The sequence below is a fragment of the Strix aluco genome, chromosome 13, assembly GCF_031877795.1.
Source record: "Strix aluco isolate bStrAlu1 chromosome 13, bStrAlu1.hap1, whole genome shotgun sequence".
Taxonomy (NCBI): Eukaryota; Metazoa; Chordata; class Aves; order Strigiformes; family Strigidae; genus Strix; species Strix aluco.
Genome location: NC_133943.1, coordinates 17801770 through 17824825, shown reverse-complemented (window position 1 = coordinate 17824825; position 23056 = coordinate 17801770). Strand labels below are relative to the sequence as shown.

General features: G+C 37.8%; 1 long non-coding RNA gene across 3 annotated transcripts in view; it reads left to right on the top strand.

Annotated features, from left to right (window-relative positions):
* The first annotated feature begins 2934 nt into the window (after positions 1 to 2934).
* LOC141929355 (uncharacterized) overlaps positions 2935 to 23056 on the top strand; it is a 31067-nt gene continuing 10945 nt past the window's right edge. For 2 of the 3 annotated variants that reach the window (XR_012625010.1, XR_012625008.1), the window contains exon 1: positions 20919 to 21311. This is a non-coding gene — a long non-coding RNA (uncharacterized LOC141929355). Of the gene's footprint in view, positions 2960 to 20918; positions 21312 to 23056 lie in introns of those variants that run through there. The other variant, XR_012625009.1, reaches the window with a different exon arrangement.

Sequence of the window (23056 nt, the reverse complement as noted above, 5' to 3'; positions counted from 1 at the left end):
TGTCACTTTTAGATGAAGGCAGTCCCTTTCATTAAAGCATTTCAGCTTACTTTATTCCTCAATCAACATCTTGTCAGGGATAGGATTTGCAGTTTGATGAAATTAAAACATAGTTTTGAAAAGAGATTGAATTTACTTATTCACAAATGCTTGGATACTTCAGAGAGAAATAGAGGTGTATATATAATAGATGAACTATATAAAGGATGAACTGTCAAGAAATTTGTGGGGGACATTAGAAGGTATTTGGAGACAGAATTCAATTTAAAGTATAAGTGTGATATGCAAGGAAGTAGCAAATCCTTGTATGTTAAACAAAAATAAATTAGGAGATATTCAGCATATCCTACTTCGGGGAGTCTAAAAACAAGAGTAAGCACAAATCTGAACCAGTGTGCTACCATGACTAGAATTCCTGTGGAGATTTGGTCTTTTCCAAGAATAAGAGGGGAAAAAGGTAAACTTCGGTCATTAAAATGACAGATTTTCCAAGAAGGCAGTTAAAAAATGAAAAGCAAGGCATATTTCATAACAATCCATTCGCAGACAAAATATCGTACTAGATTTGGTATGTTTTGTCTCAAAAATACATGACTACTGAAACCTTGTCAGCATGCAGACATTCTTTCCAAATGAGAGTATATGCACTAAGGAGAGCAACACAATCGAACTCAAACTTTTAGGTGGAGCAAGGTTGTTAGCAGGCACATACCATTAAAATGCTGCTCAGGAGCTGAAATCTTATCTCACATTTTTCTTACCTTCTATTATCCCCAGGGTTGTGGCTAGTACACAGATCTAGGCTACTCATCTCTGCAACAATATTTTTTTCCAGATAAACATTCTCCTGAAAACTTCAGAAGTTTCTGGAAAATGTGGTTGTCTTTTTTTTATGCTACAATTTCTTCCTTTCCTTATGATGTTTCCTGGCTGTTTTTCACATACTTTTTGTAAAGATATTTGTAGGAAAGTGTTGGATAAGGACTTCTCTATGTGTCTTCATGAATTTGAGAATTTGGGGGTTACTCAGAAGAATAAATGAGTACATTAAACTAATCAAAGTGCTTCTTCAGTAGTTAAACACAGCAGACTTCAGAAGTACTTGCCCAGACATCAGTTGGGAAACAAACCATGACCTTACTTTTTCAAGTGTTTAAAATATTTTAAGCTTTCTAAGTGTTTTGCTTTTGAAACAAGGAACATGCAACAAATAAAATGACTGTCCTCTTACCTCTGTTAGTCTGAGCAGCCATCCAGTGTCCTGCAGATCGTTTAGTTCTGGACAACAAGAAAATGATGCAGTCGTGTAATCCTTTGCAAAGACATAGTGCAGAAGCAATGTTACACAGTTTCTTTACCACCACTTCTAACTACCTCATACTTGGCTGTAGAGCACTCCCTTCCCTACTCCACTTTTGCTATGATGTAGAGCTATACTACCAGTAGTTATCCAGCTCCTTGTAAGACTTCTTTGCTGTCTCCTCTGAGCATTTTTTCACACATTTTGACAAGTTGGGTTAGGAAAGGCCATGTCTTGGATGGATATAATTTCTTCTTCAAAGAAGCATTATAGTTCACTTACTTCTGTCAGTAATACTGTGGTGTGGGCACAGGTGAAGTGACAACTAAGGCAGTCTGGAAGGGCCACAGAAAGAAGTGGCTTTTAAAGCTTTTTCAGTGGTCAGAATTTGGTCAAGTCTGGGCCTGAAAGCCAGATTGGGTGAGGAAGCAGAAGCCTTTGGCTGCTTTATACAGGAGAAATCTACATTTTCATGAGGTCTTCTCTTTCTCTCCTCTCCATTTTTAGCATTATGGGAGGCTTAGTCTGAATTTCTGACATCCTCACAATTTCAGATGAACAGATAAGGAGTTTCTTTTCATTCTAACAAGAAGCTTCCATACTTTATGCAGTCAGGAAGTACTTCCATGCTTTCAGGGTTAGAGCAACTCTTGCAGACTTATTTCTGCAGTGTGTTCTGATTTAGGGTGCAGAAGCACTGTCAGAAACCAGTGTAAGGGCATGTTGTTGATGTGATTAAGGCACAGTAAGTGGGTGGCTGTTATGATGATTTTTCTTCTGCTATTTCTACTTAAAGGAACACATGAAAGAGAATGGGAGTTTTTTGTTTACTTTTATAGCAGCTCTCTCTGCTATGTAAATTCAAAGGAATGAAAATGTGCTATATACTTTTCTCACGCTCTATTCTATCCAAATCCTAGATGGCATTTAAAAGAAGACTTCAAAAATTGCAGGATGAAATCTTTTGGTTGGCAACTATTTCCTCATTTAATATGCTCAGAGACATGACATGATGTGAATTTGTGACGCGCTAACTCAGCAACTGTTCCTCATCAGGATTTATCATTGTACCTCAGTTTCTGTAACTCTTCAGGAAGACTATAATTTCTTTTCATTGCAAATGGATTGCCTAGGATAAATACATGACTCTTATTTTGTAGGCAGAGAAGGTCAATAACAGTCTCTACAGAATCTCTCCATAAAATGCGACAATAAATAACAGTTTAACCTCTAATCTATATTAACAGACTACCTTTATTTATTGTTTGACTTGTGTAAAGACAAAGACAGGTAATCCAAAAGGAGCAGTCACAATAGAGGCTAATGACCTCCTTTTACAAGTACGTAGATACCAGTGGGCAAAAACCGTTTCAGCTTCAGCATCATGCAAAGGGCTATTTTGCAAAGAAACACTGTATGTTAGTTGTTGAAACTTTTTTGTGCATTCCCCGAAACAAATCACACTATTCTGAATATTTTCTTTTCTGTGCAGTAAATAAAGTCTTTCATGTTGACAATGCTAATATTATATTTTAAAATACATTTGCATTCATGTTTTTTGTCATTTTTTATTGCATTGTATAAATCCCAGAGCAGAGATCCACTAAGCTCACTTTGAGAAAGCCCTGTTTCTTGGGATAGCATCATGCAGTGACACAGGTGATCATATGGCATTTCAATATGGTTTACTGGCTGAATCTATGGTAAAGTTATTTCAACAAGAATTGTGGATATGAGTTTGGAGTACAAGTCAGGAACGTTATTTTTAAGTGATTTTTTTTTAGTTGAATTATTTCATATGGATAATTTTCAAGGGTGAATACTTCTAATGCAAAATAATCTTAAGATATTTTAGTCTAGTGCTTTAAATCTTCTGGATAATTATGGGAAGGATGGGAAGGGGGAGCAAGAAAATAATTTTATTACTACTTGTAATTCTGGGATTTAGCAAAGCCACTATGGCACTGGGGGGACAGACTAAGAAATTACTAGTAAACATTTACTTTTAAGGAAGACTTATGCACACTTTGTGCTGTAGCTAATAAATGTTTTCTAATGCATGAAGATATTTCTGTAATTAAGTTGGTTTTACTTACTTTTACATTTTAGTGCTGTATAAAATAGGTAGCTGGAAATTCTCTTCAATCTCAAGCCACGTACCTAGAAATAAGAAGTTAATTTTTACTTACAGAAATACTGATCCACATCAGCTGGTTATTTAATTTTTTCTTAAAAATACATCCTCTTGTTTAAGAATACCTAAAAAGTTCACACATTTCATTTTTTAATCTCATTTTTCACTAAAGAATAAATTTCTAGATAATTTTAAAAGATTTTTTCTTCCTCTTCCTGCTTTATGAAGCCTATTTTTAACACCAAATGGCAGAAATCTCTCATACACGTAAGCAACTGAGAAAGCAGTCTCATAAGGTTTATAAGAGTTGTATTAATGTGAGAGGTGTTTCCTGAAGGTACTGAATATAAGTTCTAGGGCAGTTTGTCTTATCCTAGTGTAGGAAGTGTGAAAAGAAAGCCACAACATTTCAGAGAATGGAAGATTTTAATTTTCTTTTCAATTAGTCAAGGAGTTTGACACCAATTCTGTAAATGTACAGAGTGTGTTTTTCAGACTTAGTCCAATTAGTAAGAAACGATGACTGATCTTCTTGACACTGTGGGAAACTTCAGTGATGCTTTTTGAAAATGAGGCCTTGGAAACACATTGGCCTTCCAAAATGGAGTCACCCAAAATTGCTAGTCTTGTTTTCCTCCACTGTTGGCTTTGCAACTTAGCTTTCTGTTTCTCACATTCATTATATGCAATATTGTGTATAGCCATCCTAATAAACTCTATTACTTGGAACAATGAGGTTGAGCATAACTCAAATCCTGAATTAAATGCAAATCTAGGACCAGAAAAATGGATTAAGTAGTATGATGGGATTTGAAATGTAAATACTGTGTCTTTTCTGAACATAAAGTTTAATTAAATAAAGGAAATGGATACCTGTAAGGACTGACAAATTCAAGCTAGCATTTGTATCTGTAAATAAGCGACTAATACAATGTGTGCACCGTAGGAAAAATGTGGGGATTGCACACTGGTGTCCTTGGAAGTAACATACAGCCAGCTGCCTTTGTAAATATTTTTACTTATTTTTGGACAAATGGTCAACTGGAGGAACCTTAGGAGAAGAAGGTCCTTTATGCAGGGCCAGCAATTTTTTTTTTAATATGAAAATGCCAAGTATCTGTTTGTGACTGAAACCTTTCTACCCAGTGGATTTATTGCAAGACTATTGCATTATTTTGTTGAATTCTGAAAAGGAAGAAGAAAAGATTTCAAATCATAGCAGCAGCCAGATAAGTGTGACCTTAATTGTCATATATATGCTATATCAGTACGGAACAACTTTAAAGATTTATAGCTGTATAGTCGTTTGTGCTAATATGTGGCTCAGAGTAATACACAAAGGAGTTTGGCTATAAACCTCGGACAATATGCCTAGATTTCTGCTCAGCAATTATTCTTAGTTGCAGGAAAAAAAAATGATGGTGCTATTTTCCTATTCTTTTAATAAAAAAGAGGCTTTTTTGGGGGGAAAATACTACTTTGTACATAGACAAGGGAATTCAAATAACTATTTATTGTTTAGAAACACGGAAGACCATTGCGGTGTCATTTCATTGCAAAAACATAATTCCCATAAATATGGAAAAAATACCCCTGAGGGAAAAAAGTGTCCTATTTCCATTATGCCAAACAACTATCTTGACAGCTTGACACCTTCTGTCAAACAAGATTGTGGCAACATAATGCTGCAGAAAATCATTATAAGGCCACACAATTCAAACTAGTTACATTTCTTAAATGAACTGTTTCTAGCAACCAGGAAGTAAGAGAACACGAGGCAAAATGTTTCTTCTGTATTAAACCACTTGTTTCATTGAAGGTGAAGAGAAGTAACTGCAGGCAGTCTTTAGTTGGCTGTGATTGCATACATACAGCACATACTTCCATTTGTCATAGTCTCATGACAATTGGAGACAAAAGTATAATTGCTCAACATATTCAGAATACATAATAACAGGTCATGACTAAATTCTGCTTTCTTCCAATTTAAAGTCAAAGAGAATCACATATTTGGATTTAAGTGCAAATTAAACCCTCTGAATTTAGCCCATGTTCCTTCTAAGTAATTTTGGCAAATATATTTTCTTTAATGATTCTTCAGAAGCAGAAATAGATACAGAAATCAAAACTGACTCATGAAGTCCTAAGGAAGGCAAGATTTTGTTTACAATGCTTTAAAGTTCATTTGAAAACTCCCTGATTATCACTGACATTTCCAAAAGTACTCAGGAGTTCTGCTCTGTGATATAGAATTAGTTATGTTGTTTTTAGCTCAACTCTCTTTCAAAGATATTTATCTGAAATTTTGGTTAAATTTGCAGCCCCTAAGACAAAGAAACAAAATACTAGTAAGTAGCAAAGATTAGGTAATACAAAATTGGACATAATCTTAATTTTCTTTCAAGGTGATTTGAATTTTTATGTTGCAGATAAATAATATGACCCATTTCTTTATTTGAAATTAATTAAAATATTTAACATATTCAGCATATGCTACTAGAAAAGGTCATCTGCTCTCTGTGTAGATGAGGTTCTCTTGTAACACAAGAAATGTGAATAATGCTGATCCTAAAAGCAAATGGTTTAAAAAATGTCCCAATTGAAATTCAAAAATAAATGTATGTGTTCAGGTTTCCACTTATACTCTACATAATTGCCTAATCACATAACAGAGTAGCTTCTGCACACAAGCCATCAACTATTTCGACCTGAGCCTTCACGCAAAGTATTAATTTGCTTTGCTGCATAATAGAAGCTGTTCTGCTATCACTGCAGAGAGCTGCTGTGCATTGCATTAGAAAGAGGTATGACAAATTTCAGCAGAAGCAGTGCTAAATTTGATGTCTAGCTTGTAACTTTGTTCAGTAGCACCTTTGTACATCTGAAATATGTGAAATATGTTTTTTGCTTGCTAGACAACAAATGACATTTTGTTTTCCTAAGAAAGCTTCCAAGTTATGAAACAAAACCAAGGGAAAGGCACACTGAAAGTGTCGCTTGTGTTAACACGGAGGTGTCTGAGGTAATGCATAGAATCTAGCCACAGAGCACAGAGAACAAAGATAATTTTATTTTGCTTCTCAGCAAAGTAAACTAGTCTTTACTTCCTCAGTAGGTTTTCAGTGCCAGATGAGTTGATCCAAAGATGGCTCAGGATCCCAACAGTCTGCAGCATACAGTATAAATAAAGAATGGAAAGATCTGTTCAATTTGACTTGCGTTAGAAGCCCTCTAATAATTATGCACAAGCTGGTGCTGTTTTGTGTGAGTTTCTCCCTGCTAACAGAGCCACTGTGGAACCGGGGCTCCGCAGCAGTTCAGCGTGTCCCCTGGGAGCCCTGCCATCAGGCTGGGCTTGAGAAGCTCCATTGCTCTAGTGTAGAAGGCTGCCATGCAAGTCTACTAAAACCAAGATAAAGCAGATAAGAGCATTTAAGCTGTGCGCTATCTCTGTCAAAAGCAAGGAATAGGGACACTTTGTACAAAACACTCATCCTTTTCTGTTCAGCAGCTGGAACAACTTTTACGACATGATTGCTGTTTTGCTTGCCAAGTTATGTTGGTTCCCACACACTCATCTTTGGTCCATACAGGGTCATAACAGTAAAATCTGGCTTTACAGTCCACTGAAAATTAGCCTGAATATCTATGGAATATTTTTAATAATTACAAATTTTTACCAAAATACCATTAACCAATTCATTACTTCCTTCTGGAAATGCAGGCAATTGCTCTGACCTAGTTTTATGCATTTATTTCTCCACTTTCTTTTTATCCCTACCCTCTTAATTAAGGGGACACTGCACTGTTCTCCCTAGCTTTTGGAAACTTCCAAGACATGAAGCAATCTCTGAGAAGACAATGAACAGCACACAGCAAAAACAAATTTTTATCCTGTTTCACGGGGTACTAAGCATAGTGTGTTTTGAACTTCCAAAATTGAAGATACATCCTGTAGCATGATAAGAGAAGTTATTTAAATATCAAAGCCCAATATTGCTGAATTCAAAATATAAACATTATGTTGTTTGCAAAGACTGAAAGGTATAAATTTTGCTCTTATCATTGTAATAGTAAGATTTCCTTAAAAATAGATTAACTTGAAATGTCTTTATAATTAGCATACTGGTATTTTCCATTATTTGCATTTGCTAGCAACCTTTTTGTCCTTCCAGAAGAGAACACTTGTGCTTATTTACACAAAATAAAGATAGCTTCCCTAGGCAAGTTCAATATTTTGGGCAAGCAATAATATACCAGTCTGCTAGCCAGTCTTAGCAGGAAATAGTCCTAGTCCTGATCACAATGAGATGACTTGTGGTATCAGCTCATTTTGAGAAGTTTAGCAAACATGTTATCTCTAGCAACAGTTGTGATGTAATGTTTATAAGTTCAGTCTGTCCTGTTTTGCCATTGTTGGTGATACACTTGTTACCAAAATAACTTAAAAGTCTTTTCTTCATCATGGCCTTCAGAAGGTCACATACAGATGATGTTTCATTGTGATTTAATATTTGAAAGATATGTTTAAAGAAAAATCCCTCATGCTGTCATAAGATCTTCCTGAATTTAAAACTTTAAATATTTCTTATAATGAAGCTTGAACAATTTTATACCGCAGAAAACTTTTAACTGATGATCTGATCTCAGTGTAACTAGGTTCCATTTTGTTGAAATAACGAATATGCCAAGTTGTATGTGGATTATCTATATATGACTGCAAATGCTTACTTAAAATTATGGTTAGATGGCTATCTATGTTTGTTTAGTTAAGGACCACTACATGTCCTTCAGGACACTTGAGCCAAGGCTGACTCATAATCACAGAGGGAAAATTGTATGAAGAGTCAATTAGAAGGAAAGAGAAAGAAATACGCATTCTGTAGAATGTATTTCTTCAAGATTCTGAAAAGGCATCAGCTTTGTTAGTACTCTTTTTACACTCAACGCATTTTCTGTTTCAAATGGTGTCTTTAAAGTACTTAAATTGTTACTATGATCATGTCACACACACTTTTTTCCCTTTAATTTCCAGTCTTGTGGACTGTTCAAATGAGCTCTTTCTAATCCTGACACTACCAACACCAGGAGAGATTTGCAGGCTGCAGTGATTCTATCAGCTCTGTGCTGATGAGAGGGTCTCTGCTTATATGTCATCATCTAGAACCTCATAATAAATGCTGTTGATGAAATGGAAAATGAATCCTGCTCCTCAGTTCTTAGCAGAGTTGGGTCAGTGGGACCGTTGTTTGTAGCAATCTTTCTTTAATCCTTTTTTCTTCATCTGAAGTATGAAGTTATAACTGAATATGCACATCATGAAGATCTGATTGAAAAGGTAGTACAATTTTCAGAGTAAAGCAACACTTCAAATTTCTAAGCATTATACATGTACAGAATATTTATTATATGGAAATTTACAACTACTCCTCTCATGCCTCAATGAGGCAGGAATGAGCAGGAAGCCATAGGGCAAGTTCTCTATTCAAGATGTTCTCAGCAACTTCTCTAATTACCTCCATAGACAGAAATTTCTTTCCAAGACAGACTTTTTTGGATTGTGAAAATGGTTATTAGTTCTTCCTACTTTTTGCTTGTGGTTAAGGTCCTCAGGAACTTCCTTCATTACTTCACTAGGAAGATGCCCATGACAGCTTAAGGGAGAAAATACAATACTTTCTATTTGCTACATACATCATCTTTATCATTTTTATCTCATCCATCTGAAAAGTAGGGGTTCCAGGTCTATGTATAACACAGCAGAACTTAACTCTGTGTCTGGATATCTGAAAGGGTTAGAGTTGTGTCACTTCAGAAGCAATGAGCATACAGTAGCAGAATTACAGCAAGTAAAACAAAATGCTCCACTGCCAAGAAACAGAATCTGAGATGACAAATAACTTACTATTATTAATTACACTTACCTAATGAATACTATAGCAGTGTAAAATATCTTATCTTAAACAAAGCCATAAAAACAGTTGCATAAGAAATTGTAGTAAGGTAATACTGGCTGCTTTCAAGCCCACAATCTCTGCGGACGCTTCTTCTATCAATAAGACCTCCAAAACATGTGATGAACTCAGAGAATCTGCTGAAGTCACGTTACATTTTCTTTTCAGCTGCATACATCTTTGCAGATGTGTGCTTTTACAGGAACTTGTGCTGAAAATTAGAATTTTGCTCTCATAGGATCTCTATATAAGATTTCACCAAAAAAATGTATTTGGCTCTGTCAAGATCAAATTTATTTTTGTTTACACTCCTCAAATTCTGAGACAGAAACAACTTATTACTAGTTATATAATGCAATAATACTTTACCTTCAATTTGTTTCATATTCTGATACATTTCTGTAGTTCAGATACAAAAATGTGAGGATAGAAAGAGAGATCTTATTTATAATTTAGAACAAGAGTGAATATGTAAGATTTTGATGAAATTGTTCTTTGGCCAGCATTTTTAATAACAACACCTTGCCTCCCATCTTGTTCAGTACCAAGTCAGGAAAAAGTGTGTCCTTGCTGAATGATGATATGTCCTCTCTGAACCAGCAGTGAGCATTGTTACTGAAGGTCATTTCCTCTTTCTTCACAGTTTAGTACTGATCCAGACCAACCTTGTTTAGCCTGAAATCAGACAGTGTCGGAGTTCAGGGTCATATGGCTTCAGGCAAAACGAACTGGGCCTAGTCATTAAGATGAATGTTATGTATAATTTCAGTTTAAAAAGAAGAGTAATATATAAACCAGCACAGTTTATAGATGCTGAGTTCACAGCTGCTGCTTTTGTTTACTGATGCATATTTCTACTGCATACAAAAGCTTGACCTTTCCTGTGTTAAGGCTGTAATGCACTAGTTCAGGGAAATAAGACACAGATGGAGGTTAGCAGAATAAAATAGATGAAATGTAGCACACAAATATACAGATACTTTACAGCTCCTACTGAGGGTGCGCTTAGTTTCATGTCAGACACATTTCACCAGGATAACAGCAAATATTAAAACTAAGCATGCATGAGCAATGTCCCTATTTAATGTTAATTTGACAGCAATGAAAGGAAAACTAGGAACTTTACAACAGGACTTTCCACGAACTTTTGGAAACCAATAAAGCAAGTACGAAAAGTGCATGACTCCCAACAACAGCTTTAGAACAGCTTTTGTATGTGGGATGTCTAAGCAAGTTTCCACTTGGAGTATCTCGGGGTCCACGGAAAATCTGAAAAGCACTGCTATAGAGGCTATAGGCAAAACGTCATCAAGAGTACGCTTGGCTTACAAAGTTACACATTGGTCTGTCTGGATACATTGTCTTGAAGAAATTTCTGAAGAACTGAGCTGCCATTGAGACATAAAATATAGGATAAGTATTTTTAAAAATGTCTATTTGTAACCAGTTCAAATCATGTCCCTAGTTCTATTTGTAAGAATTCTTCCAGAAATTTTGTTTATAAAGAAGCTCTGCATTCTGGTCATGTTTGCAACAGAATTCTTAAAATTTATCCCAGAACTGTGGATGTGTCACAATTTATTCTTTTGAAAATAACTTTCATATCTGTACTACAAAGAGCAGAAAATTGTGTCTGGCAAGGTCTCCTGCTCCTGAATATTTACCCCAGATGTTAGGTATGCTTGTGCAGACTGGGATGCCATGGCTATGTTCTTGCAGATACCATGTTTGCATAAGACTGATGCTGCTCACTCTGGAGATGTTCTGGGCATGGCTGAATCCTGAATGGGTAGAACAAGTCCACCAAATATCTACACTGCTTTCCAGCAGCCTGAAGCTGCCCTTTTTTTTTTTGTCAGAATTGGCAGTTTTTACAGAAATTGCTTCAGATGATAGCTATTATTATAGTAAAAGGTCAAGATTCTTTTTTGACAATTCAGCAGCCCTAAAGGTCACTGGGGGTGGCACATTGTCCCTTTTGAGAGTTTTCTCATCTGACAGACATTGAAAAAGTCTCTCTAATAGTGTGTCAAGGAGTCTAATTTGTGTGACGTTATGTAACATCAATTTTAGTTTATTTAAATAGGAAACTACATATCTGTGGATGGTTCCAGACATCCATGGTCCCAGTGGGGACAATGAACAGAGAAGGACCACTAAGAAAAAATGTCTGATGAGCTGAAACATCCTTTAGCAAGCGAAGGTTGAAAGGAACAAAAGCACATCTATAGATAACAGCAGGCAGGAAGAAAAGACCCATAAGCCCAAGGAGAACACTGGCTTAAAAGTGATTAGGCAAAATAAGGCTGGAAATTAGAAGAAAGTATATGAAGTTCAAATGAGGGGCTGAGCACTCTAGTAGACATAGCAGGGGTGAAAACCTTGCTAGCTTTAAGATGGAGTTTGAGCATAATAAGCTGGCTAGGTTAGATAGGGTCTATTACAGCAATCTGTCCCTACTTGAACAACCTGTGCACCTGGAACTTCAGGACTACATGGAGGCATTTTAGTGCCTGGGACACCTGCCTTTTTATGATCACTATGTATCCCATCTTCTCCTCTGTCACAGTGATATCAGTAGTATCAAGAAAAAGGGACTAACAGCTCTAATGCCCCTTTAACTTCCTCTTGTATAAGAAATAGTGTGGCCAGCAGGACTAGGGAAGTGATTGTCCCCCTGTACTCAGCACTGGAGAGGCTGCACCTCGAATACTGTGTTCAGTTTTGGGCTTCTCACTACAAGAAAGACATTGAGGAGCTGGAGTGTGTCCAAAGAAGGGCAACAAAGCTGGTGAAGGGTCTAGAGAACTAGTCCTGTGAGGAACAGCTGAGGAAACTGGGATTGTTTAGGCTGGAGAAAAGGAGGCTGAAGGAAGACCTTGTCGCTCTCTACAACTACCTGAGACACACCGAGGTGGGGGTCTGTCACTTTTCCCAAGTAACAAGCAATAGGACAAGAGGAAATGGCCTTGAGTTGCACCCAGAGGAGGTTTAGATTGGATATTAGGAAAAATTTATTCACGGAAAGGGTTATCAAGCACTGAAACAGGATGCCCAGGGAAGTGGTTGAGTCACCATCCCTGGAGGTTTTTGAAAGATGTGGTGCTTAGGGACATGGTTTAGGGGTGGACTTGGCAGTGTTAGGTTAACGGTTGGACTCAATGATCTCAAAGGTCTTTTCCAGCTTAAACGATTCTATGATTCTATGACTCTTCTTATCTGTTACTCCCCTTTCCAGTAAACAGACCTTTAAAAAGGGAACATACAAGAGCAACATCACAAGAGAGATGGAAGGCAGCTGAACAGAAGTCTTTCTCTACTCAGTATTTATTTTGCTATAATTATGCACCAGTATCCTAGAGCATGAGGACGTATGTCAGTATTTTCAGTTTGCAGGTTGCTAAGAAATTATGAACAACACAAGTGAAAAGACATGTTATATCAGGCAGGAAAGCTGCTGAAGGGTCACATTGCCTTGAGGAACAAGTCATACCTATTCTGCATTAGAGAAAGGGAAGAGATTGTACTCAGTTAAGTGCTCTTTGCATAAAAAAAGTTTCATTTGTGAAAAATAACAGTGTCAGTAAATAGGATTAATTTTCAAGAAGAAACTTATGTTTTTTATGTCAGCAGTCCAGCTTTTCAAATCATTTCTAAAAAGATTATTCCATACTTGAAATAAAACTGTCAAGCTCTTGGGTTCTTTTGGGTTTGGTTGTGTTGTTGGTTTATTTTGCATGTTTGCTGGCCTTATCAGGTATATCGTGATCTGAAAATAAGCATTTGATCATTCAAAAGTGAACGTAAATGCTTGGCTTTTGACCAGGCAAGCTGTGAAAAAGGAAATTCTTTTTATAGTCAGCTATAAACACTTCTAGGTCATTTTTTACTTGTATTTTTTCTTATTTGTAGTGGTGTTTACTCATCATGTGTGCCAATCATCACAGAGAGAATACAAGAATACTTGAAAATATGTATGAGGAAGTACAGTACTGGGGACCTGGAAATTTTGCATACAAAACACTGGCTAAGGAGCATTCTTATCTACTCTTGAAAAAATAAATACATGGACCATTGCCTATTTTTCAGGAATTTTAGAAGATATCAAAAAAGTGGATTTGCTTTCCTTTTATATGATATTAAGAACACATACTTCTACATTTAGTAACACTAATCCCTGTAATAGGGATGGTTTTGAGGTTCATCTGCATTAGTCATTCTATGGATATTTGCTCAGTGAAGTACAATTACTAGTTTCTAGTCAAGGCAGGCAGACTGGAGAGGCACTACAGGGACCCATGATTCCTGTTTGAGCAGCTGGAATGAAAATTTATAGTGCAAAGGCTAGCATTCGTTTTGCCATTGCTATTACAACTGCCAGTCATTCCCACCCTCATTGCCAACAAAGTGTTGTCTGCCAAGCATGGCAGCCAGTCTGAAAGAAGCTTCACCAAACATTGCACTGGCTCTGAGTCCCACTCATGTTAACACAGCTGAGGCTTGAAAGGAACCCTTAGGCAAAAGCAGTAAATATTCTAAAACTAGATGGACAAATGGAAACCTTTGCCTGTAGTCAAGGCACTAGAAGGTCTGCCAAACTTTCTGCCACTAGCAATGACTCCCAGCATACCTCCCCTTCTAGCTGCTGTCATTCATCTTTTTTAGGAACCCCTTCGAATGGCACAGGCACTGTGGAGCAGAAGGGGAGAAGACAGATTGCTAAAACATCTTCTCATATCCTGTCAAATCCAAGCCTTACAGTGGCACAGAAAAACAAGGGACCTAAGTGGCTCCTTCCTCTTTTGTTCCAGTCTATTTGTTTCTGATGAACACACTGTACTATGAATTGATTCCCAGAGCAATGAAAAAATGAGCAATTAGGCAACCTACTTCACCTAAGTGTATTCCCACCATTGTCCATCTGGTCTCATGTTAAACAATTCATTTAAGAGACACAGAGTCACTCCAGTAATTTTCCTTTTTTCAATGTAAAAAAACCCCAAAACTATTGGAAGCAATTTCTGTCACACTGTCTCCCTCCTCTGTGCTTATACTTTGCATGTGCTTTACGGCACTTGTTCTAACCACTTGCATTCCTCATTTTGCCAATATAGACACATTTAGTTCTCTTAAGCAATCACTTCAGACAAAACACCACAGTTGGAATAAACTCTAAGGCAGCCAGATCTCTGCAGTAGAGGATGTATCTGTCACTGTATGCCTTGCCACTGTTGATAGTAGCAGGACCAAACCCATCCAAGACTGTTGGCCAACACCAGAGTACTAGAAACGTGATTCCTCCCATTGCTGCAAATTACTTCTGTGTTCAAATCTAAATAGAACAACGTCTGTAACCAAGCAACCCTATTTCTATTCACAGCCATTGGCACTTCTGCACATGATCTTCTCGATCTTTTGAGGAGTTAAGGTGGAGAAATTAAGACAAAGACATTTGCAAGGACTCGCATGCCCAGTTCCTTTTGGACCACCCAAAACACAGAGATGGCTTGAAATGCTCATCTCCTTATTTCCACAGGAAAGAAATTTTCATTAAAATGTCTTTTTCTTTCCAGTAACTAGCTAAAAAACCCCTAACCCAAAACATATATTATGCAACCTCAAGAGGGCAGCATGGTATTTCAAGAATCAACTTATAAAAAGGTAATAATGCTTTAGCATAACAGCAGGCTCTAATGACAGCATAGAATTAAGGTTGTTGTAAACATTAATTATAAAAAAAAAAAAAAAAGGCAAAAAATAAGGTAAGTCCATGGCAGTATCATTAGCTCACCTGTTTTGCTGCTGTCCATGTAGTGCCACATGGCTCACTAGCAGACGGTGCAGGACCGTGGTTTCCAGATACATGTCCCATATGCTGCAGCAGCTACATCAGCACAGCCCTCCGTGCCAGTTGTTGCTTAACCAATACCTACTATGAGCAATCTGTCAAAACTGTGATAGCACCATGTCTAGGGCAAGAACAGCCTAGTCCTGTGATAATGAAATTCTTGCCTGTGAGTGGTAATAATTCTGCTCATGGTTTCAATTGGTACACAGAAATTTAGGATTATAGAAACACTGACTGCAAGGTGATCTCAGGAGTAACTGAGTACAGTTGCCTTTTATGGCACTGCATCATTTCATCTTTTCATAAAAGTGTTATGTTCCATCTTAAAATTAGATTATTTTTCCCTCTCACTACTTCTCTTGGAAGACTATTTCAGAATTTCTTTGCTCTAACTGACCTTATATAAGAATTCCACTCCAGATTTATTCTTAGCCAATGTATATCTTTTGGTTCTTGTGTCAACATTATCTGTTAGCCCCACACTGCCTCTGTTTTGCTTAATTAAACGTTTCTTTTATGCTAAGACGAAACCCTTGATCATTTTAGTAATGTATTCCTTGATCATTTTAGTAACAATTCTCTCTGCCTGTTCCCATTTTAATCGCCTTCCTTGAGCACAGGTAGTAACTATATTCCAGATGAATAAACCCCAAATCACTGGCCTTAGTACTTCTTCAAGTCTATTGGAAATTCATCCTGTCACCACATGTGTCTTTTATAGCACTGATGAGTTAGGGATGGCAACGTTAGCATGTATTCTGAAGACTTGGAGGAGGACTAAACTTGAGAGTTAGCTGCAGGTACAACCTCCAATTCTGCCGTCACTGTGCAACAGTTCAAGACAAACAAGACTGCATTTCAGATACCTCATTTCAGAATGGTGATAATATCCACCGATGCTACTATATAACTGATACCAAGAAATCTAACACATACCATATGTCTTAACAGCATACTTTATGCTCACTAAAGTAGTATATTGCTGTAATTCTCACAGTTAAGAGTTTTGATAGTGGTATATCACTGCATAACTCATAGTAGTTCACGTATTATGATAATTTATTTTTTCAGTTGAATTTTCTAAAACAAAACCTCTCTCATTCCAGGAGAATACCTTCTGGAATTATTCTTGAAATCAGTGTGATTAGTTTCATCATAAATCCTGTATACTAAGGAGAAAATGTCTAACCGCACTTATGTGACCAGTGCTTCTCAACATCTTTCTCTCTCCCAGTTGTAGAACATTGCAAAATAAAAACTAATTTCTTCCTGATTTCTTTGCAGGTTATACTTTTTGTTAGTTTGGGGTTTGTTTCTGAGAAAACATTTGACCTGAAACACAAAGGAGTGCTCCTGGCTTCAGAAAAGTGTCCAGTGATTGCACAACAGAATAATCAGCAACATTTCTCATGTAATTGGGATCTCATACTTGATTCCATCCCAAATGTATCAATTCTTCCAAAATTGTTTGTGCTTAGCACTGTGTGTTTTGATCCTGCAGCAAATCTGGCTGGACTATGGCCGGGCTAAGCCAACCCTCATGGGGGACATTCAGAGAGCAGCAAAACAGTGCAGTACTTGTGTTGGCAGGACTTGGGTGAGTGCTAGGCCCCTCCCAGAGGCCAGTGCACTGGTGATATGTGCATCTCTGGGTGAGTGCCTTAGTGCCCTATCAGCCACAATCCTGTTAAACACAACTTTGTATTTGTGACTTGGGTGCAGATAAGCAGTGCTACAGGGGAAGAAGAGCTACCACACCCATTGGCCTTATGCTCATATCTAGCAATCAGTTTTCCCTCTTCCTGTGAGCACGAAATAACACACTGTGAAACAACACAATATCCAGCATATCTGGCATTGCACAGCATCCTAAACAGACTAAGTTTCATTCAGTCCTTGGCCTAGGAGCTCAATGAAGCTAGATACCAATTCCAGCAATACTGAAACACAGAGAGCTCCACAAACCACAGAATTCAAAAAAGCATTCAAGGAAGTGGTAGCAGATATTTTATCTCCTGCATGCTATGTAGTTAAGCAGCTAGCCACAGTTAACACAAAAGAAAATGCAATAGCAAGTTACTCTTCTGACATTCTTTGTTCAACAGATGCAAACCCATTTTGTCTATCAGAATGTAACACTCCCTCTTCTCTTTCTAAGTAGGAATTTGTCTTGCTCTCCTAAAGTTTATTGGGGGAATCTGTTCTAAGATTTTGCATTTAAAATAACAATCCAATTAGATGCTTTTGATTTTACAAGGTTTCTACACATTTAAGAAGTGATTTGATGTGAAATAAAGCAAACACAAAAAAGCTTCCAGACTGAATCACCTTACAGGTGAAAAGGTAAAACATACCAATGACTGAAAAAAGGAGCTGTATTTTCATGACTGACCAATACCACTCTCTGATCCAAGTGGGCTCTGCAATTACATAATTCCTAGGAATTTAAAAGTAGCGCTTCCACATGACTGGATCACTGAATCATTCTGGTACTGTTTCTTCTTGTAAGGTACGCCCTGTACAGATGCAACCTCCAGATTTGTTGACATTTAGCTGACTTCTCTCAGAATTCTGATTCAGAGATCAGTTTTCTTGCAGAGAAGGATGAGTACACTCACATCTATGGATTAGTCCTGGCAGCTTTTTTCTAGTTGAGAAAGGAAAAGAGAAAAAGTAACAGGCTGTGACTCTTCAGAATAAATGCAATGTTAGAACAGCTCTTCTGAATCAGCTCCATGAAGCTGCGTTCAGCTGTAAAAGTTTCTGGTATCTTTTTTCCTAGCGGATCTCTATATTTTATTGTCCTAGGTACCTAGCAATTTTCAATTACACAAAGAAAGGAGACATTTGCACACATGCAATTACATTAGTAGTGAAAAAACGTGGAGGTGGGATTACCCACTACTTGATACTATCATCATTCATGCTATTGAGAAGACCACATGCTATGAGTTTAGCCCTGCACTGCTTTAATTCCCCAAACTCCTTCTGAGTCAGATTTTCTGTTGGACAAAGGCAGGGATAGTGAGGCTGTTAAGAGGCAGCTATGGCTCCTTGAAACTTTTCCCCAAGACCCAAATCTGGAGAAGGTTAAAGGAGATGGAAATCTGCTTTGACAGTTGCCAGATGGCAAAGGTTAAAACTGTATCTTCTGAAAAGAAATAGCAGAAAGACATGTCTCTAGTCACGGTTTCCTTCATCCCTAACACACATGCTGTACCAAGATTAGTGTACATCCATCCGCGCCCCCTGCCCCCCAACCCCAAGCTTTACATAACTGGAGTGTTCACTTTGTTAGCAGTTAGCAGGTTTTACACTGCATTATTTATTACCTTGAGAAAAACCAAAGTATCATCACTGGGTCTGAAATTCACTGAAAAAACATTAAGCGAGTCAACAAAAACCCAAGCTTTTCACACTTAAGGCAGATATTCAGTGACATCCTTAATATATATAAATATGTTCTGATCTGAGAGCTCAGCTAAGTAATTTAGTGGTGTCTACTATCTTCTGTTAAAGTCTTTGTGGTATTATTTGGTAAATTAACTTATTTATGATGAACAAGATCTTTGGCTGGAGGGCGAAAGAGATAGTAAACAGCTTTTTCACCCTCTCCTCCAAAGACTGAAAGCAATCTATCAGCCCAAAACACTCCAACTGTAAGACCACACTGGAAAAGGAGATGGAGAAAGGTAGGCTCCAAAACAAAGATCATAGGGCAAAATAATAAGGATTAACAAAAATTATGTAGGAGTCATGTTTCTTAACATGTGTTAAGATTTCTATCATTGCTGATGTTAATAATTGACATGAAGTATAGTGAGAGTTAGATAACAGCAGGAACGTTCAGGCCAGGAACTCATTTCATTTTCCAGTGGTGTGAGGCACTGGGTAATGGGGAAATGCATAACCTCATTTCTGAGATGATCTTGCTTCACTGCATTACATCTCGAGGAATTTTATACTGTCTAGAAAGATATCTGCTTCTGGCATGTAACAGGAGGTGTTCTTCGAAGAATGAAAAAAGAACAGGATGTGAATTTTGTGTTCATGAAAGTGAGGAATTAATAGCAAAGCCTTGAGTCAGATATAAGCTGCGTGGGTATTGCACAAGCCTCATCACACAGCACTGCCATCTCACCCCAATTTATGACCTGGAACACAGCAACTTTTACAGCTTTTAGCTGGAACTGCAAGTTGTACCAAAGCGTACAATGATTTTATAAATACAAGGGAAAGAGGTAAAAGCTCCAAATTTCTTTTGCTCTTTAGCCTAGCTCAAGTATAAGCTGGACAAAGTCTGATGACACGCTGCACCTCCTGAGCCTGCAGATCACATTGCCGGCATTTGAGTTCACAGCTTAAATACAGTCACTCTGTATTCCCTGAACTCAGAATGCACATGCAAGCCAAGATTTGTTCTCTAGCACAAGCAAGTACAAGTAAATGAGTAGGAGCAACTTTAGCATGGGTATGATCTGCACGTTCATGAGGGCAGGCCATGTGTTAATTTCCACCATCATATCTGAAAGGCCTAACATTTTTGATGGCCTCAGAGTGCCAGAAGGTCTCAGCCTGCAGACTGCTGAGATCAGTGTTCTCTGAGTACAGCTTACCAGACTCCAGAATTCACCAGAGAGAGGGAATTCAGGCTTTCACTTCGCTTTACACTGCCTTCCTTCCGGTTCATACCACCAAAAGCCAGCTTAAACCAGAGGCGAATCTACTACATGATATAACAAACGGCTATTGCTCTTATTTGTCCCGTATGTTCTTATCTTACAGTTTGCAATTAATCACCACCCTAGAAATCAAACACTAAGGTATTTATACATTCTCTTTGAAAATACATTTCAATTTCCTTTTACTTGAACTGCCCTGTCCTTTGCCACACCTGCTCAATGCATCATTCTGCATAGCACACACTGTACATACCTGAAGAGTCTGATGACTCATGCTAGACAGGGAACAGAATCACTATAGAAAGAATACAAAATTGAAAAGCGTGATGCAATTAAATATAGAGGGATGTCTGTTCATTAGCAAATAATCACATTTCCATAGTGATGGTAGTTATAGTATGTCATGGCTGAGGACTAGGTTCTGTTCTCAGTAACATGCAGATCTCTTCCGTGTGTGACCATACAGGTTACATGAGTACCAAGTTTGTACTAAGCACCAAAGTCATGTACAGGAAAACTGTAAATCTAATCCTATCTATTTAGTATCTACACATTTTTGGATGCATGTTAGCTTAGGTTTTGTGAATGTTGAAATCTAGTTTATTATCTTCTACCTGGAGATATTTTGCTCTTTGCAGAAAAGATAATGGGGAGAGGCTGATTTTATGGGAACAGCAATGAGATTAATTGGTCTCCTATCTAACATTTATAGGGAAGGTTTCCTTGGTTTCAGCACAGCTCACAGGTACAGTTGAAGGTACAGCTAGTTTCTCTGTACTGCCATTAAGCTTAGAGTACTTATCAGGTTTTAGAACAAATACCTTAGATTCCCAAAGCTGTCCTTGTCCCCCATCACATAACTTGCAGGGGTTGCTCCATTACATCCCTCAGGTCATGATAGTTTTGTATCTTTTGTTTTTAGTACTGAAATACTTTTGCCATTCTGTGATATTTCCACTATGAATTAATAAGTTGTATTTTGCAAATACGCAAACAGATGGCTCTGAAGATTGCTAGGCATCCATGTGTCTGAAGAACAGCCATGTTATTCCCGGAAATAAACTCTGCTTATTTGTTTAAAAGAACTTAATTTCTATACAAAAAAGTCTGAAACAACTGGAAATGCTGAAAGCAATACTCAAATCGTTACACATCCTGAGACTGATTCAGTGAAATTCTTGTCACAGATGCAAAGTCACCTCCAGTCTGAGATCTCCTTGGGTGATCACTCTCAAACTTCCATGAGGGTAAGCAGTTTTAGCAGTACCAGAGCTGAGAAAGATCAGCTTCTTACAATTTCATGGACTCACTTCAGTCAGCAATTTTTGATCAAAACTTCCATGAGGATGGCATACTCACAATGGTTCTCTGCTGTGTGGATTCTGTGATGTCTGTAAGTAGGCACTGTGACCTTCCCCTATGTTGAGACACTGTTGTATGTAAACCTACCTTCCCTTTTTCTTCCTTGTCAAATATGGTGGAACTGGCTGATATGGTTCAGAAGTTATAAGGACAAAAGGTGGAAGAGAAAGACACTGTGATCAAATAAACCCTGTTTCCACAGAAAATAAGGCTAAAAATAAAGTTATATATTGTATTTCAGAGAGTCTAATTTGTTGTGAGGAAGCTAAAACAGCACACATTTATGCATTACTTCTACTAATGTGGTGTGAAATACCACATCTCTTGAACCAACACAAGGACCGAGCTCTGAGTCTGCTGAACTTGTATTATGAAGGAAGGAAAATGAACTAATTCTTTATTCAAAGTTTTACTGGCAGCTTGTCTGTTCTGATGATTTAACTGTTATTTACACTTAAACCAACATCCAAGAAGATTGTAGCCTATGACTCCCAAGGGAACAGCTATGGAATTTTTGCATTCTGCAGAATGTTATGGGTTGGCAACAGCTCGTGTGTGCTACACAGATCACTTCAATCCCATGTGTTTATCCTATAAACAACAAAGTGCTCCACACCGTTGTGCTAAAGAAAATAGCTGAAATCTAAAGCAGTTCAGTCCTGTTTAAGCTGTCCCCAGACACACTGCCTACCACGCGGGTTTGTTTTTCATTTATTTGTTAATGAAAGCTGGCAGCAGATGCTACACTTTTATTGAGCACATTAATCATTGAAAGAAAACAATATTTCTGCTGCTCTGGCAACTCCTGTACTACACATAAATAAGGCCTGCTGCTTTCCTGTTAACCCTGTGCATAATGTAGAATCCCCTAAAGCACTGGGTTTCTTTGCAACAGTATGTTTCTGCTGTAAGACTGGATGCCTAGTGTGGATTCAAGTAAGATCTGAAACCATCCATCTGGCTTCTGATTCAAAATTTGACTTGTGGCAATAAGTACAAACAATATGTGACAGGTGCTTGGATGCTTTTGAGAAATAGGAATGCAATCTTGAACCAGTTACTAGTTTTTACAGAATAGTAGTAAGAACAGCAGCTTAACACTACTGACTCCTGTCATTCGTAGCTATGTTACAGTACTTAAAACAGTATGTGCTGAATGCCTGTAAGGCATTAGGGAATTCCTTATGCATTGCCATATATACCCTTCATAAGTGTATAGCCACTAGCACATTCACTTGCTCATCTTGTTACAGGGTAACATGGGAGGTGTGTAAGTGCACAACCTACCAGAGATCTAATTAGCCTTTAATCAGGCCTTTTCTTCTCCCCACTCCTAGCTTACAGGTTATGTTATTAACAGCTCTCTTGGGACAACCTTCTGGCTTGAGAGCAAGCTACCCTGCACACACTGTTTGACAGAAACTGCTTACAGCTCAATACTGTACCTAAGAGCTCCAAACATTTAGATTCATTGCACTTCTGCTAATTTGTGCCATGCAGCAGAATTACAGCACATTACCTGTGGGGACCTCTCCAGAAGGTAGTATGGCACTGTTTACGTGGGGTAACAGGTCTTAAACTAGTGCTAACAAATGTGACCTACTCTCTTCAGCAAAGCCGCACTACTGCAGATGATAATCATAACCTTTATATTCTCATATCCCACTGCTTTGACCATATTTCTGCGGAGGAAGAGTAAATCAGAGAACTGCATTTCATTCAGCTGTGGAGGTATCAATCCAAGACCAAAGGAGCCATCAAGTACAGGCTACTTTA